Source organism: Pinus tabuliformis, chromosome 5_2 (assembly GCF_031772625.1).
Source record: "Pinus tabuliformis cultivar Carrire ecotype Pingquan chromosome 5_2, CPIR1, whole genome shotgun sequence".
Lineage (NCBI taxonomy): Eukaryota > Viridiplantae > Streptophyta > Pinopsida > Pinales > Pinaceae > Pinus > Pinus tabuliformis.
In genome coordinates, this window is record NC_142306.1 from 328,718,655 (window position 1) to 328,737,007 (window position 18,353).

Genomic DNA, 18,353 nt, shown 5'->3' on the forward strand with positions numbered 1-18,353 from the left:
ATTAATTCTTTTAACTTCTCCTCCATGTGGCCTATGTCCTCAATTCCCTTAGACTTGGCGATTTTCATCCATGTGTGTGTTCTAATCCTCTCTTTCTCTCATTTGAAAAATAACGGTACAACAAATTTCTGTGGGATGATTTTCCCACCCTCTAGCAGGTTGTAGTATGAGCCCAAGTTAGGTTGAGGGGTAGGTTCAGGTATTTCTTCTGTTTTTCTCCCCCCTTGTGATTGCTTAGCTACCTTTTCCTCCTCAATATTTTCAACTTGGCTAGAGTTTCCTGTAGATATGTTGCAGCTTCCTGTAGAGTTGCCTTTGTGTCCAGCCACTTAATTTTTTCTTTCCATGTAGAGGATTTTGGGATTCCTCTTTCATAAGTAATGGATATTTTGGAAGGAGACTCTTCCTTCTGTATAGTGGGTGAGTCCTCAATGACAATCGGTTCCTTGGATGGTGGCTGAGGTTTGCCTACTTTGATCCTTGTGCTTTTTTTGGCTTTGAAGTACATGGAGGTTTGCCTCTTTCTTTTCCCTTTTTGTTTTATAGGTGTGCTTAATGCAGCAAGCACAGCTGCTGCCTCCCTTGCCAACGTCTCAGGGGATTTCTCTTCCTGTTGTTCTTTTTCTTTTCTTCCTGTAGAAATCTCTGTGTCCACTATTTCTATCTGTATTGCTGATGTCTCAGGGTGTGTCTTTCCCTTTTCTTTTTGGGTGCCTTCTTTGGCTGTGGCAACCTTCATTTGGGCTTTCTCAGCCTTTTCCTTTCTACTATGTATCCTCTTTTCCCTTGTTGTTTTTGTTGTTGTTTCTTTCTCTGTTTTAGGCTCAACAGTCTTGCCAATTTCTTTCTGTTCTTCCTGTGCTTCCTCTATTTTTCCCTTTGCTTGAACATCCTAGGTTCCCTCATCATTGTTCTTCTCAATTTCTTCAGTGTGCTCCCCCTCCTCACTGTTGGATGGGGTGATGTTTTCGGCTAAAGTTCTAATGTTATCATCCCTAGACATGTTTCTGAAGATTTCCCAAGATATGGGTACAATGTAGGTATGTAAAGCATCTTCCACCAATAGTTTTATGAGTCTATGATGGGCCAACTAATCTGGGATCCCTTCATTTAACTTTGTACCACATTCAATTAGGGACTGAAGAAGGAAATATGGGATGCTCAGCTTCTTGGCTGGAGGCAAGTCAATCCCATGCCTTAATTCACACAACAACCTGAAATGATATCCATAGATGATGCTAAACCTTCCTTCACATGTGATATACTTCATAATTTGAAAACTAACTTCACTTCAAAGAGGAGGCAGGCTGGTTCTTCTAACCCTGTTTTTATCTTCTACAGGATGCTCCGTGGGCAGAAAAAACGACTTCTTAGCAATTTGGCCCAATGATCTCTCTTCTTTGCTCCAAGGGAGCCCCAATGGTAGACCAATAACTCCATTGATGAGCTCAGGGGTGATTTCTAGGGTCAAACCCCTAAAACTAACTGTGGCATGTGTTTTTGACTGTGGTCTCAGGGACATTAAAAACTCTTCAGTTATTTCCTCATCATAACCCTGGATTTTGTCAAAGAATGAGATCCAATTTGCCTGGGTGAAAAGGTCCACCACCTCAGGGTGCTCGTGCAACTTGCTGGAGTCTGAGGGTTCTTTCCTTATGAATCCTCCTGGCATGATGTTGAGTGATCTTTTATGTTTCAACCAGAAAAGAAAATGCTCAGGAAAACAACAGTCAATCGCTGAAACAGGGGATAGCTGAATTCGGTTTCTTCTGAACCCAAGAAGGAATTTCTCGTGTATTTAATATCAACTAGCAATAATTCCCTTGTTTTAAGACTACTGTCACTCAAAATTTGATTGTCTGTTTAAGAAAAGGAAAATTTGGTTTTTATAGAACAGAGCATAGGGACATAGGTTCTCTTCTCAGCATACAGATAGATATGTAAATTCAGTTTTTCACACACAGACTGGTCTCTATGACTGCATATATCCTCCTTGCAGGAGAATTTAAAAAGAAACGTGGAGGAGATTTCTGATGCAGAAAAACTGGGGAAACTCAGTGAAATATGTAGGCAACTTTCACGTTTTTTTTTCAATACACAGGCAGACTTTCCTCTTGTTTTTCAAACTGATGCCATTCAATTCACCACCTTGCACAAACAAATTATGCACAGAGAAGTTTTTTTCGAGCCTACCTCGTTTGGAGCTTCAAATTCAACAAAAATTCTGGGTTTCCTTTCTCCGCAGAGCTGTTCTGCCTTTCCTGTAGAACCCTTCCTGTAGAAGGCTCCCGATTCCTATAGAATGAAATTGTGCTTTCGATAGAGATCGATACGCGGGAGATTTTCGAAAACAGACAGAAAAACTAGTGGAGGACGACTGGTTAACTATTCTTGGAAGCGGTGGATGCATACTCGAGTCGACGACGTTGTGAGTGCAGAATAAATAGAAGGTGGTGCATGTTTCAGCTGGGCATCTTTTAACTGTTACATGATTCATGGTGAGGGGATGAGGTGGCCGGACCAGACTGTTGGTTCGACGTCACAGCGATAATGTTTCTGCATGTTTCTGACCACCATCACCTCCTCTCCATCGTTATCTGCCGCCACCACTACCAATCCCGACGATTTCTCCCTGAATGGACACTCCACACATGCTGGCTGTCCACCTAATCGGCAATTTTGAATGTAACGGGGCTTGTTTGAATTCCACGAGGATTTTTAACTGGCCAAGGGTGGCCAGTTGACTGCCCACCGATTCCACTCAATCTGAACCATTCCCATAGTCATGCAGCCTTAAAATATGATTTATGAAATTGAAGAACGAGTTTATGAACTTACCTGAGTGGTCGCGCCCGTGTTATGTAGATTTCGGGTTTGGAAGCCATTCCTTCGTTTGCTATTGCTGCATGCACACTGCATGCTTGGTCTCGGCTGTTGCTGATGTGTAAATGTTCAGGTAAAGCTCCATGCATGCTTCTTTTGCCATACTTTGCAGTCCTTGTCTCTGAAGTATGTCTTTCAGAGGGATTAGCTGCTACATGATTCCTGTAGGAAGTCCTGTAGCTGCTTCTCCTCCTGGAATGCAAGCTAGAATGAGCAGGGCTACACTGCTGACGAGGGTCTCGGCTGATGAGGAGTCTAGATGGAGGGTGACAGGTATGGTGAGTGAGAAACTGCTGCTTGATTTGTCATCAAAAAGTTTTTTCTGGCAGTATGAAGAAAATAGGATTCTGTGTGTGACTGTGCAGGCATATATAAAAATGGGTGCAATGGAGGTGTATAGAGATAGAAAAAGGCAGCATATGGTGATGAATGGAAACAGGGATGTGGACAAGCCTCATAGGCAGATTCCCAACCTTCAGATTCCCTTTTGAGATCAATCTTGCTCATCTGTAGGTTTTACAGGATCTTCCTTTAGACGTCACAAAACTTCCTTTAGAAGAGACAAAACTTCCTGTAGAAGGTGAAATCTTGGACCGAATGAGATCAAATCTTAGGGATGGGTAGTGGTCATGGAGGAATTGATTGTGAGGGATGCATGTAGCCTGGTGCTGACCTCTGTCTTCATCTTGTTCGATCCTCCTAACCTGCAATGACCTTCCTGCAACCTGCAATTTATTCAACAGAAGTCAGGTTTGTTTTTTCTTTGTGTTCTTTTTCCTTTTTTTGTTTTGTTTGGTTTTTTTGTTTTTGTTTTTGTTTTTCTCTGAGACAGCCGGGGAACCTCTAGGAGGTTTTCACCCTCACTGTCTACCCTCGGTGCCTCCAAGAGGTTTTCACCCAAGGATCTTTTTTTTTGTGCTCAAAATGTGGGTGGAGTGGAGACAGGGGCATGCTCCACTACTAGCACTAATTTATCCAGAGTTTCAATGAACTCCTGCTTAGAAAGGGGCTTCCTGTAGATCGTCAATCGATGCCCATTGACGAGCATGGGGATGGCTTCTTCATCAATGGTCCTAATAAGGACTGAACCATTGTCATTACATTTCTCCACTGTATATGGTCTCAGCCATCTCGTCCTCATCTTCCCTTTGATATCCTTGTATCTTGAATCATATAACAACGCCCAATCTACTGGCTGAAATTTCTTCTCTTTAAGGTGCCGGTCATGCTATATTTTTTTTTGAAGTTGGACCACCTCTGAGTGGAGGAGGGTTTGCATTCTCTGTTCATATAGTCCATTCAGCTGAAGTAGTCTTTCCTATTGTGCATGGCTGAGATCTAGGTCCAGCTGAGCTGCCAACCTCAATGTGTTGTATTCAAATTCTACGGACAACAAAGCCTTCTTCCCGTAGACCAGCTCATAAGGTGTGAAACCTATTGTAGTTTTCCAAGTAGTGTTGTAGGCCCAGGTGGCCTCAACCAAGCGATCTACCCAATCTCTTCTGCTGCTGCTCACCACTTTAGTCAAAATCTCTTCCAAAGCCCTGTTAGTGACTTCCACCTGCCCATTTGCTTGCAGATGATAAGGGGTGGAAGTTCTGTGCTTAATCTTGTGATGAGCAAGCAGGTCTTCAATCAGGTTAGAGGTAAACTGACTTCCTTGATCTGTGACTAATTCTCTTGGGTAGCCAAACTTGTAGAAGATATTTTCCCTCAAAAACTCAGCCACTTTTTCTTCTATTGCTGCCTTGATTGCCTTTGTTTCTACCCACTTTGTTAGGTAGTCCATGCACACAATGATGTAAGACTTTTGTTTTGAAGGAGGGTTGATAGGACCCACAAAATCCATGCCCCACTTCTCAAATGGTTCGAAAGTCACCTGAGGTTGGAGGGGCATTTCATCCCTTGGAGTCGGTTTCCCCATCCTTTGACATCGGTCAAATTGGCTGATGTATCTTCTGACATCTTGATGAAGAGTGGGCCAATAGTAGCCTGCCTGTAGAATTTTGAAAGCATTTCTTTTTGCTGCAAAGTGGCCTCCACACGGTCCATCATGACAGGTTAGGAGGATGTCAAAAACTTCGTCCTCCCTGACACAATGCCTCAAAATCTGATCTGGGCTAAGTTTGAACAGGTTGCCCCCAATCCAAGTGAATGGGGCACTTTTCCTCACGATCTTGCTCTTCTCTTTTGAGGATAGGTGTGGCGGGAATTGTGCTGAAACCAAGTAATTTGCTATATCAGCAAACCATGGAGAGCATACTGAAATAACATTTCTCAGGACTGAGGGACAGGTTCATCTAAATACACTTGGTTAAAAATTTTCCCAAGTTAGTCAATGCTTCTTGGAAGTTGGATCCATAAGGAGTAAAGTCATCCATATAGATTTCCACTGAATCATGAACTAGCTTAGCAAATATGCTCAGTACTACTCTCTGGAAAATGGCAGGAGCATTGCATAATCCAAAGGGAAGGACCCAGTAGGCAAAGGTACCCCATGGACAAGTGAAAGTGGTCTTATCTTGGTCTTTCAGGCTGATTTGGATCTGATTATACCCACTAAACCCATCTAGGATGGAAAATAACTTCTTCCCTGCCAGGCCATCTAACACTTGATCTATGAAAGGCAAAGGGAAATGGTCCTTCTTAGTAGTTTTGTTAAGTTCTTGATAATCTACACAGATTCTCCACTTCCCGTTTTTCTTGGGCATGAGCACCAGAGGAGAAGCCCACTCGTTGTCAGAGATGGGGTAGATGAATCCTGCATCCAACAACTTTTGAAATTCTTCTTTGACAATGTCCTTAAGGGATAGATTCATTCTCCTCTGAGGCTGCCTGACTGGTTTACAATCCTCTTTAATGTAAATGTGATGGGTACAGACTGAAGGGTGGACTCCTTTCATCTCCTTATAGCTCCAAGCAAAAGCATCCAAATGGCGGTTCAATAAGCTACACAGCTCCTTCTCCTGAGAGGGAGATAGGGATGAGTTGATCTTCAAGGTTCTTTCAGGGCCAAATTCCACATTCTTAACTTGGGAAGAGGTTGGATTAGCCACACAGAGATCCACTAAAGCACTGGCTTGGGTGTCTCCTACCAACTCCTCTAATGGCAGCACACTGGGAGGTGGATTTTGAATTAAATTCTCAATAAGGTCATCCTCGGTTTGAGGACCTCCCCTGGTGGCTTCCACGATGCACACTAGTGCAGAGTAGACTTCATCCTCATATTCCTCCTCCAACCAGAGAGGTAAGTCATGTTCAAGCAAAGGTTGGGCAGGAGGATATAGGACTCGCTGTTTGGAAATTGGCCCATTCTTAATGGTCATGCTCCCAACTCGACAACTAATGTAAGCATCTGCAGTAGCTAACCAAGGCCTTCCCAAAATGAGGGGGTATCTAGTGAGTTTTTCCTTTGGCTAAAGGACCAAGAAGTCCACAGGGTACTCCCAAGAATCAACGGAGACCATGACATCTTCCACAATCCCTTTGGGAGTCACGGTGGATCGGTTTTCTAACTGCAATACTGTTGAGGTCTTTCTTAGGGAACTATGAAGGTTGAGTTTGAGCATAGTATCCCTGGTCATCACATTAATGGCAGCCCCTAGATCAATCAGGGTGTGGGGAATTATGGTGCCATTGATGTGGACATCAACTACAGGACTCCCAGGGTCCAAATATTTTGGACAGATTACTTGTCCCAACATCAGGTCGGACAATTTTCCTATGACATTGATAGTTGGGGCATCTTTCTTGCGCCTGCCTGGGTGCCTGAAACACTTATCTTTAATCAATTTGTTGTAGATTGGTACGTCTTTGATGGCCTGGAGAAGTGGTATTTTTACACACAACTATTTAAGTTCTCCCAGAAGTTCAGTCTCTTCTGGGTTTGGTTGCGTGGTTCTAGTTAGTCTCTCAGGAAAGGGTGGAATGGCTTTGGGTTCACTTTCCTGTTCCTTTTCTTCATCCTCCTTAGGAGGAGGTTGGCTGTCTGGGAGGACCTTCCCAGATCGTAGGTTGATCTCCTGAATCTCCACAGCGTAGGTAGGGCATGTTGTCTCTCCAGTATATACCTGTTGGGCCTGTCTATTATTGGGGTTCGGGTTTGGTTGAGCAGGCATCTGGGGTTGTCTTGGAGGAGCCGGAGGTAATGGTTGTGGTTGAGTAGGTGGTGGAAGCAAAATAGCAGGAGGAGAGTTGTATTGGGGCCTCCACCCCTATTGAGGTGTATTCCATTGAGGTTGTGGCTGAAAATGAGAATGAAACGAATGAGCAGTAGGTTGAGTATGGTATTGAGATGGATATGACCAAGGAGGGGGTGCGGACCAGGAAAGATGAGTAGGGGGGACCCCAAGAAGGTATGTGAGTGGATTGGTTAGGGTTGTAATAAGTCTGAGATGTCCCTTGCATCCCCTGTTGGTAAGGTCTGGATACATGTGGCCTCCTTTGGTTCAGGAAGTAGAGTGGTTCAGTGGCTCCTTCAGCCCCCTGGTACATAACTTTATTAAAGTCTGGGTAAGGTTGGGCACTGGTTTGTAGGGTGGTCTTCCTCACAAACAAAAAATACCTCTCTGAGTGCAATGGACACTCTTTTAGAGGATGCTTCCTTGTACATCTGGGACAAAAGATGGCCAAAGCCTTCTCAGCTTCCTCTTTCTTCTGTTGGATTCAGAAAGTATCCAGTTGCATGGAAATGGTCTGTCTCATCTCACTTTTAAGGTCTTCCATCTGATTTGTAAACTCATGTTTGGAGAAGGTGGCACTGGCTGAAAGTTGATTCCCCTACCTCTTTTCCGGGCTGCCCTAGAATGGTTTCTAAACACAGTCTTTATGTCATCATAAGGTAGTTGGTAGATGTCTCCTCCAGCTAGCAAATGGAAGGTATCTAGAAGGTCTTAAGGGATTCCTCAGAGCAGGACCAGCTTCAAAGATTTGGGGTCAAGCGTGCACCTGGCCCTTTTGTAGCTGAGTTGGAACCTTTCTTCATAGTCTTCTAAGGATTCATCACTTCCCATGGTCATTCGAAAGATTTCTCCCTTCATTTCCTTTGACCTACAGTAATCCTGGTATTTGTTATTAAAGGCTTGCTGCATCTGAGCCCAAGTTGTGATACTGTTTCCAGGTAACCCCATGAACTAGCGTAGTGCTGCATCCTTGAGAGTAGAGGGAAAGAGTTTCAGTTTTTGTTCGTCTTCTGCATAGTCATAAGTTCGACAAAGGACAAAAAACTCAAACAAGAAGGTATCAAGGTCTTCAGTGGTCAATCCATGGAAGTGAGGTAAGGTTGAGGGACTTATGTTTTTCATTTCTGTGTCCCCATTGGTCTCTTATATGGTGAAGGCACCTTCTATTCTCTCCTCATCTCCTCTACCATTTTTGTTTTCAGCCATGGTCTCAAGAGGAATGTTTTCTTGCTCTTCTTCTGTTATAGGATCTTCGTAAATCTTTGGAGGTTCACCTATGTGATCTTCTGGATCACTGCTACCAAAGAAGAGAGAAGGGTGACTCAGTGATGTGGTGGGGGTGTTGGGTAGGAATTTTCCTAAATTGTCTCTGTTCCTACGAGGCATGAAAGGAAATATTTTAGTTGATTTTTGTGTTTTTCTCTGCTTGTACCTGCAAAATTGAAATTGATTGAACACTAAATTGCAACTAACTAAAGTAAACCTTGCTGGAATGAAAATTGCGGAATTGAAATGAAGGCAAGAAATGACTAATCTATGCTGCTGAAATGAAATTGCAGAAATGAAATGCTAGGCTACGCTTGCAGAATTGAAATTGCTGAATTGAAATGCTAATCTACGCTTGCGAAATTGAAATTGAAGAATGGAAATGCTAATCTACGCTTGTAGAATTGAAATGCTAGTCTAGGAAAGCAGGAAATGTCAAATCTACTCTTGCGGAAATGAAATTGCAGAATTGAAATGAAACAACTACTCTACTCTTGCTGAAATAAACTACTTAGCAGAAGGTTGTAGTACAAGATAGAAGAAAAGAAGTAATCACAAATAATCTGGCACTTCCCCGGCAACGGTGCCAAAAAGATGGTGGGCTCCAGTATTGCACCAATGATACTGCAACTCCTGGGACTCCCTTCTCTACTTTTATCAACCCGGTAGTTTGTAACAAACTTGGAAGCGACAGTGCTATATGCATAAGTACTAGCTCTTGCCGCAGGCTGTCACTTGATCAGCTTGCACAAATCCACTAGGAGCTTAAGCCAACTTCTATGAGCTCTTAGAAGAAGCTTTTAACTGTGATGGATGAAAGCTAACTCAAAAGAGGCTAGTCTACTTGCAGAAAGGACATGAAAGCTGATCATCCAGCTTGCTTACGGAAATGAGATTTCTAGCTAATGCAGGAATATGCAGAACACCTGGACGTGTTCTAACCCTTCCACCTTGCAACTTCAACTTTACTTTTCCACGACCAATGATTCTAGCCTTCCTGTCATTCCTCAAGAAGACATCACCACCATCATATTTCTCATACTTGCAGAACCACTCTCTATGGGGAGTGAAGTGAAAGGATGCACCTGAGTCAATCAACCATGCCTCTTGATCTACATGTGTACTTGAAGAAGCCAAATACATATCCCCACCTTCATCTGAGGTTGTTTTTGCCTCTGCAGAAGGAGCCTCATCAGATCCCTTTCCTTTGTCAGGAACTTTAGATTTACCTTTCCGCATTTACAGCACACCCCCTTTACAAGTTTTCTTGGAGATTTGGATCTCCCTATAGATTTAGATCTCCCACTCGATGACTTATTTTTGTTTTTGTTCTAGTACTGTCCTCATACAGACAAGGCATCACCATTCTGGCTCTCCATATTTTTCCATCTCATCTCCTCCATCAGTAAGGCTGAGACTATTTCATCAAACTGCAAGGCAATTGCATTGCTACCTATTGCAATAACTAGACTATCCCATGAATCTGGTAGAGAACAAAACAAACTGATGCACTTATCTTCATCTGAAATTTTAATATCAACAGATGCTAACTGACTTACCACAATATTAAATGCATTCAGATGCTTTGCCACCGAGTCTCCATCTTTCATCCTCAAGTTATACAACTTTTTCCACAGGAACAGTTTATTCACCAAAGACTTAGATTGGTACAAAGTCCCTAACTTGTCCCACAAAGCCTTCATTGTAGCTTCCCTTGATACATTCAACAATACTGAATCTAAGACACACAAATGTATTGTGCTCTTTGCCTTCCGATCCAACTTCTTCCATTCTTCATCGGACACTCCCGTTGGTTTAGTACCTAGATCTACTGTGATCCATTGATCTTTATCCACCAACAGATCGTCCATCTTGAGTTTCCACAACTCAAAACTCTGACCATTAAATTTATTGATCTCTATCTTTCCACTGCTCGCCATCTTCTTTCACCACTAGAATCGATCTCACAGATCTCCCACTGAACAGGGTCTACCACAGGTCCGAGCGAAACCCCTCAGCAACAAGGCATCCCCTTAAAGCCAAAACAACTCTGATATCAAATGTAGGTTTTAACCCCGTACAAAAATTACCTGCATACAAATTCTAAAACACAGAAAATAAACAATGCGAGAGCATAACACATAAAACACATATACACAGAGATTTTCCCCTGGATCCCAAAACCAGGACTACCAGCTTGATTTTTCATTATATTCCTTTTAGTGTTCCAATACATATTTATACATGCCGAAGCATCCAATACCATGGACCGAAAAACCATCGCGTCCAAAAGCATGGAACGAAAACCATCGCGTCCAAAAAACATGTGTGAAAATCATGAACAAAACCATAGGTGGGTCCGCCCAACCTAACATAGGGTCCAAAACCAAAATTTTCTGGGGTGCTGCCCCGGACCCCATAAAGTGGGGTTACGGGTGCCCCTCAAACCCCCTGTGACCTCCCCCCCCCCCTCTAACCCCTGATTAACTACGTGGGCTAGTCGTGGAAAGAATATAACACAACCCAACAATGGAAACCCAATGTGGGTGAAAACCACCTGCTGTTGTCGTCTCTGTCTTCTTTTAATAATAAGAAATCTGTTTACAATTTTTGTACTAGTGCAGTCTTATACCAGTACGTAGGCTTCTAACTACAGAATGATACAACATTCTCTCATTATCCAACTTCTACTAGAAGGGAGCTACAACCCCCTAGCTCTTGTACTAGCCGATATGTTTACTAGTACATAGGTGCTGACCTACAGAAGGCTACGACCTTCTTTCTTCCTCCAGGGACCACGTTTCATAAATTTTCAGACTGGATCCATCAACAACATTATAACTACAATTCAATCATTAAATACATCTACATCAACCGATCACTGAAACCCAAACATCACTTTCTGAATCAATCCCTTTGATAGTCAATCTGATACTGTTACCAGAATACAGTCACCAGAACCCAAACCAGAACCCAGAACTCTGCAACAGCAAATAGAAACAACTGAAACATACTTTATAAGGTATACACTACTTCCATGTGTCGAACCTGCATGTGTACGTGCTTTTACCAAAGTGAACCAGCGTACAGATCTGCAAATCAAACTTATGATGTATACGCTACTTTGATATGTAGAACCAGCGTGTATACGCTCCTTTTCTAAAGTGAACCTACGTACAGATCTGTAAATGATGATTTAAACATTACAATTATTCTAGACTTCATTCATACCTAGATCATCACATTTACAGACTACAAATACATGATCAAACCACATAAAGGTAATTCATTTCAAGCCTTAAGATCTCGATACATCATTAGATCTTATCCTTCATCAAACGCTAAGGTTCATCCTTGGTTCAAATCAAGCACAACACCATAAGCTAATAACCTGCATATTAGATCTCACACTTCATCAAATATTCGATACTTGCACATATTGGCCTAATGATCTTCTCATCCTTTTATAGTTTTAGGCCTTACTCAATACCATGGACCAAAACCACTTAGGACCAATACCTTGGACCAAATACCTAGGGTTAATACCTCGGACCAAATACCTTGGACCAATACCATGGACCAAATACTTCGGACCAAAAACTTAGTTTTCCAAGGTATACGTGCTTTTCCTTTTGTGAAAGTGTGTGTGTACATATATGCGACTTGTATACAGTGAACCTGCATGTATACACAGCTTGGTTAATGGTGAACTTGCATATACCTCTCTTTTTTCATTCTATGAAGACTGATATGTAATTCTTTACTGTTTACCTGCTATACTGTGATCTTTCATCTGAGTGAGTTGCCATCAAGGGCAATACCTGTATCATTATGCCAACACATAATAATAAGCATTAACATATGAAGATGTGCAGACCCTAAACTATGTGCATGCAATCCATTACTTTTTCTTTCATGGCAGATTTCGTTCTGTATAGTAGATGTGTTGTGGCACTTGAGTGTGTTTGCATAAAAAATTCTAAGGCCAAACCCGGATTCTCATGTGTCATGGAAATTCAACATATGCCTTGTTCATCTAAGAACTAATTGTAACTCATCTTAGGGTACTCATGTACATTCTCACTCATCCCACTTAACATGTTACCAAGACAAGGCTCATCACATCCAACCTTGGTCTAAAACAATTAAGCAGCACAATTTAATCTTGACATGACATAGCACCTGACATGTCTTAGAATGCCTTGGCACTATGTGGCATGTCTTAACATTCCCTACATTCCTTGGCATGCTTTGACACTCCCTATCACACCGTGGCACTTCTTGACATGCCTTGGTAGTTTAGCATACCTTGGCATTGCCTAGCATATAACCTTGTCACTCCCTCCTTAACACACCTAGAACTCATTGAAACTCCCTCTCACACACTCTTATTCATTAATTTCCATGCATTTTGAACTAGTGTTTCCTTATGTTTCCTTGACACCCCCTAACACTCCCTAGCTCACCCTAGCACCTGACACATCTTGGCCTACCACCTTAACACTCTAGCATTCCTTGGCACTACATAGTATACCTTGTCACTCTCTCCTTAGCACACTTAGACATCGATGACACTCTTGGTCACAAACTCTTATTCATTCATTTCCATGCATTTTTACCTAGTTCTCCTTTGTGTTTCCCTAGCACTCCTTATCACTCCTTGACACGTGTTGTTACACCCTAGCACCTCTGACATCTTGGCATGTCGCCTTAGCCTCTAGCATGCCTTAACACTGCCTAGCATACATTGTCAATTTGTCCTTAGCACACCTAGAACTCACTGAAACTTCTAATCACAAACTTGTATTTGTTCATTTCCATTAATTTTGACATAGTTCTCCCTTGTGTTCTCTGGCACTCCCAGCTAACACTTCCTTACACGTGTTGGCACATCTTGGCCGCATGTCGCCCTAGAACTCTAGCATTCCTTAGCATTGGCAAGCATGCCTTGTAACTCCTCCTTAACACACTTGGAACTCACTAACACTCCATGCCACACACTCTTATTCCTTCATTTCGGTGAATTATGACCTAATGCTCCCTTGTGTTTCCCTAACACTCCCTAACACTCCTTGGCACACATTGGCACACCATGGCACTTGTCACATCTTAGTAGGATTTCCTAGAACTCTATTGTCTATTGGCACTGCTTATCATACATTTTCACTCCCTCCTTAGCACACCTATAAATTTTTAACACTCCCTATCGCACATGCACATTCTTTCATTTAGGTGTAATTGAAACGAGTCCTCCCTTGTGTTTCCTTGGTAGTCCCTAGCATGTGTTGGCATCACATCCTAGAACCTAGCACACATTGGCATGCCTTAGCACTTGGCATGTCTTGACATGCCTAACATTCCTTGGAACTTTATAACGCGTTAACACTTCCTGAAATTCCCTGCACACCTTAGCACTCCCTAGTTTTCATGCCCTCATAGATAACCTTACTTTTTTTGTGACTTGGGAACCCAACCAAGTCATTGAAAAAATAGTGTTGTGCCTAGACCAAAGCTTCCCTTTGTCTCAAATTGATTTTTCCATCCTCTTATCACAATCGTAGGCTTTCCTCTTACAAGTCCTAATATGAAATTGTCTGATCTAGGTGGCGCCAGAGGGACACACAGGACAAAGAGGGCTAAAAAATCAAAGTGTCTTGACTATGCTCAAAATAGGCTCATGTTAAGTATCTTGTCGTCTTGATTGTGGTGGTGTGAATGGTTCATCAAACCGAGCTCGTATGCGAAAGATAGAGCTCTTCAAAGTTTGACATGACATGGGAAAAGTGGAGCCCACAGTGTCCCACATGGCATCCCAGTAAGCAGGTGAGACCCACATGGAAGCCCATCAGCCATTGACACTTGGCGTTCTTTCATTGGTCTCCTAAACCTGCATCAGAGACAAGAATCATTTTTTATGGAAAATGGTTATTAAATAACCATATAACAAAATTTGTTTTAATATATAGTTATTAAAATAACTATATAAAACAATAAAAACAATAAACAATATATATGATTTCAGGATCGGTGGCCATAACCCCCGCCGAACCCTTTAAAACCATCGCATTTATATTTTAAGGCTGACGACCATAACCCCCGCCGGCCTTATCGCAATCGCAACCCATATATATATATATATATATATATATATATATATATATATATATATATATATATATATATATATATATATATATATATATATGTCGATACATACACCATTTAAAATGCCAATCGCTGATTTAATCGGCACCGATCAGGCCGATCGCCGATATATCGGCGAAATCCCGTAAATCGTGCTGATAAACGCTGCCAGCGCCCATGTTAATCACCGATTTTGGAAAGTGCCGACAATAGATTAAGGTGATAATGTTGTTTAGTGTGGGGTTTAAGGGGCGGGTTGCCCAATGCGGACCCGACCCCCATTTCAAATACATTTATGGTTATAAAAATATATATAGAGGGGCGGGATTTGATCCCCTGACCTCTCCTTAACCATTTGCCCATTTTACCAATGTGTTAATCAAATCACATTAGTTAATTTGCTGAGGAAATTAATTTAAACAATCATTTTTGCCTCTACACATAGTTCGAGACAGAGGAGAGAGATTGCAGGCACAAATTTCAAGGCAGAAGGTAGGCACAAATTTGGACGCAGTTAATTAATATTTTAATGCATGAACCATGAATTTTGTAGGAGGGCAAAATTTTCACTTTGTCAGAATTTGACAAATTTTATATGGTTTTTACACCTCTCGTCGCCACGAGTACAACGGTGCTGTCTGTTTCTCGATAAAAGTTATGCATTTTTCAGTTGTTTCCAAAATGCATGTGGAACCATGATTTCAGCAAAAAATAGGGAGCAGAACCATGAGCCATGAAATTTTCCCAAGGAGGTAAAATTTTGACATTTCAGAATATAGTCAAGTTTACACTTGTTTTTCATGGTTTTCCGTAGGGATCGCAATGGTGAGATCAGATTCATCATTTGAGTTGCAGATTTGCAATCCATTCATGGAGCGGAATCTTTGAGGAATCCCAAGGGGAATCTAAGAGATTCCTTGAGCCCAGAATTCTCAACTTCTCAAAATTCGGATTTTGGACAGTCGATTCAGTACTACTCGATGCCAAAAATTTGATGGTGTCTTCAGATTTCTTATTCTCTCATTTCTTTTTCTAGTCACTTTTCTATGTGCCAGTGCAGATGTCCACATTCATGTGCTAGTAGCCATCTTCATACGATCGATGCCTTGAGATCGATGGTCATTGCAACTTTAGTAGTGTGACATCTACTTCTTCAGATAGCCCTTGGTTGTGAGGTATATGATGTGTTCATGTACTTCTTCTTTCTGGATTATGTTGCACAGTTCCTTGATTGATGTTGATGCAGGATCTTGTTTCTTACATGTTGTCATGATTCCTTTCTTGATTTGATGCAGAATATCTTAAGTGATGTACTTGTTGTCATAACTCATCATGTTATGTTTTGAGATCCCTTGTTGTATGTTGTTGGGATACTCTTGTTGTCATCATGCATGTTTTGTTTTGACATCCCTTTTGTGCCATGTTGGTGGGATGCTCATCATGTATGTTTTTGTATCATATTGATAGGAGTCTTTTGATTGAGAATTCCAGTTGTGGAATATCTCTTAGAGCCACTTCTACGTGAGGGAATTTTTCCTTGTATGATCGCGACATCATATCTTTTGTACATCACCATTATTGACAACACTTAATGCAGCGGCCTACACCATCTTGACACCAGGGCTCGAAGACGTAGTCCTTCCTAGATGAACTCCGTTATCAATGATTATGTTTTCATGTGTTGATGATTGTTATGTTCCTCTTCCTTTTCGCATGCAGTTGTATTTGTTAATGTTCTTTTAAAAATAAATTTTAACACATCACGAAAGTAAAAGGTCTTGGAAGGGTCCTTCTTCACATCTGGACCTAGATCAAGTGGTATCAGAGCGGTCTTTGCATTGATGTGAATTGTAGTGTGAGCAATGACAGAGGATGAAAGAGCGATGTACGAGACCATGCTCGACATTTCCAAAAGGGTGGAAATCATGTATGAAACTTTTTAGAAAGAGACAAAGGAAAAGGAGCGGTTGCAGCTTCAGTTGCAAGCCACAAAAGAGGCCATGGAAGAACTGAAGCAAAACAAACATAGTCTTCAAACAAGGAATGATGAATTGAAGATGCGCTTACATGAAGAGAAAGAGGAGAAACAAATTTTTCTATAACAGCTGCAAGAAAAGGATGAGGCCTTGGAAAATTTGTAGTGTGACCCATGTGAGGTAAAAAGTAATTCTCCATCTTCATGTATGTTTCTTGATGATGATTTTGCTGTGTTTGAAAATCATACCACAGGAATTGACTCCAAACTACTGAAGAGAATGGGGTATGAAGGAAAAGGCTTGGGCGTTAATGGTTAAGGCATTGTCAACCCCATCAAAGTAGAGGAATTACCCTGTCAGGTAGGACTTGGGTATGTCAGGAAAGAATTTAGGAAATGCATTGAGACATCGAGCGAACCACCAACAACGGATAATAAGAAATCCTTATCAGTTCTTTCCAAATCAAAAGAGAAGGTAAAAGATGTTGATTTCCTTTAGATTTCATCTTCTCATAGTATGATGTTTGTTGGAGATTTGGAGATCCCAATTACAGGGACAAACGTGAGGCTCCTTACAAGGATGAGGCATGAGGAGAAAGAAGAACTTGGTGCTAATAAACAAGGCATCACTCAAACTTTGGAGGTTGTGCATGAACATCGATTTTCAGGCTCAAGATACACTAAAGGAGAGTGCTCAAAGGTGTTAGATTCGTCCGAGACATCGTCGAGGAAAGAGAATGATGGGAAAACATCCCCATCATCCCATGACAGTTTCCATTGTAGGGAGAGAGTTGAGGCAAGCTCTCATTGCCATACTGACATCAGAAACAACAAAGGAAGGTATAACCATTTTCGATCTTTGAATGTTCATTTTGATTATGATCATGTTGTTAATAATGAACGAAGATCAAGGCATCGAAAAACATGTACTTTTTGTGGTTTACCTAACCATATCTTTTCCAAGTGTTGGAAAAGAATGGTAGCACTCATGAGGCGTGAAAGACCCTCTCAACAACATGAAAAGAAATAGGTTAAGCAGATATGGAGGAAGAAATCCTACTGCATTCATTGCGACAGAAATGGCCATCAAAGAGCCACTTGCTGGAAGCTCCATCCAGAGCAGCGCCTTAAAGACAAAGCGTCGGTGCGTGAACTAGGAAGAGCAGTTGTTCAACAAGAAAAACCACCTCAAGGAGGTGACCCATTCACATTGATAAGTGAAAATGGTTTTTTTGACATGTTGTCATTTCATGGTCATTCTTTTGTAAATCATTTGTTGCATTTTAAAGTGTAAAAGTGATGATGTGTTTCCATCACTTGGTCAGCAACAATGATGTCTGGTCATGTTTTGAGTCGTATTTTGAGTTTCATGTTAAGATTCTGAAAGTGATGTTATGTTCCCATCACTTGTCGAAACAATAGTGTTTGGCCTTATGTATGTAAATCATGTGTTGCAGCGATGATGTGTTTTCCATCACTTTTTGAAGCAACAATGATTTGTTGGCCTTGTTGTCATAGCTAGGGTATTACGTCCATCTTGTTGTAAACTTGACCACCGGGTATGTGTTATAAACTCGTGGCAAGTGTGGGACATTTGGGTCTTTAGTTGGTCATGTCATTCAAAGCATGTAATTTGCAAACAATGTACTACAGGTTGCAAAGGTAGCAAGTGTCGGCTTGTCACTTAAGGCACCAAAGAACAAAGGTGAAGGAGATAGAAACGAGACCTTTTCAGGATGCTTGTGATGTAGATAGGGTACAGAGAAAGTTGCAGATTATTTTTCAAGCTTTTGGAGGACCAAAAGCTCCTCAGTAGGGAGGATTGATCCAAGTGGCTCCAGAGGGACACACAGGACAAAGAGGGCTCAAAAATCAAAGTGTTTATATTAAGCTCAAAACAGGTT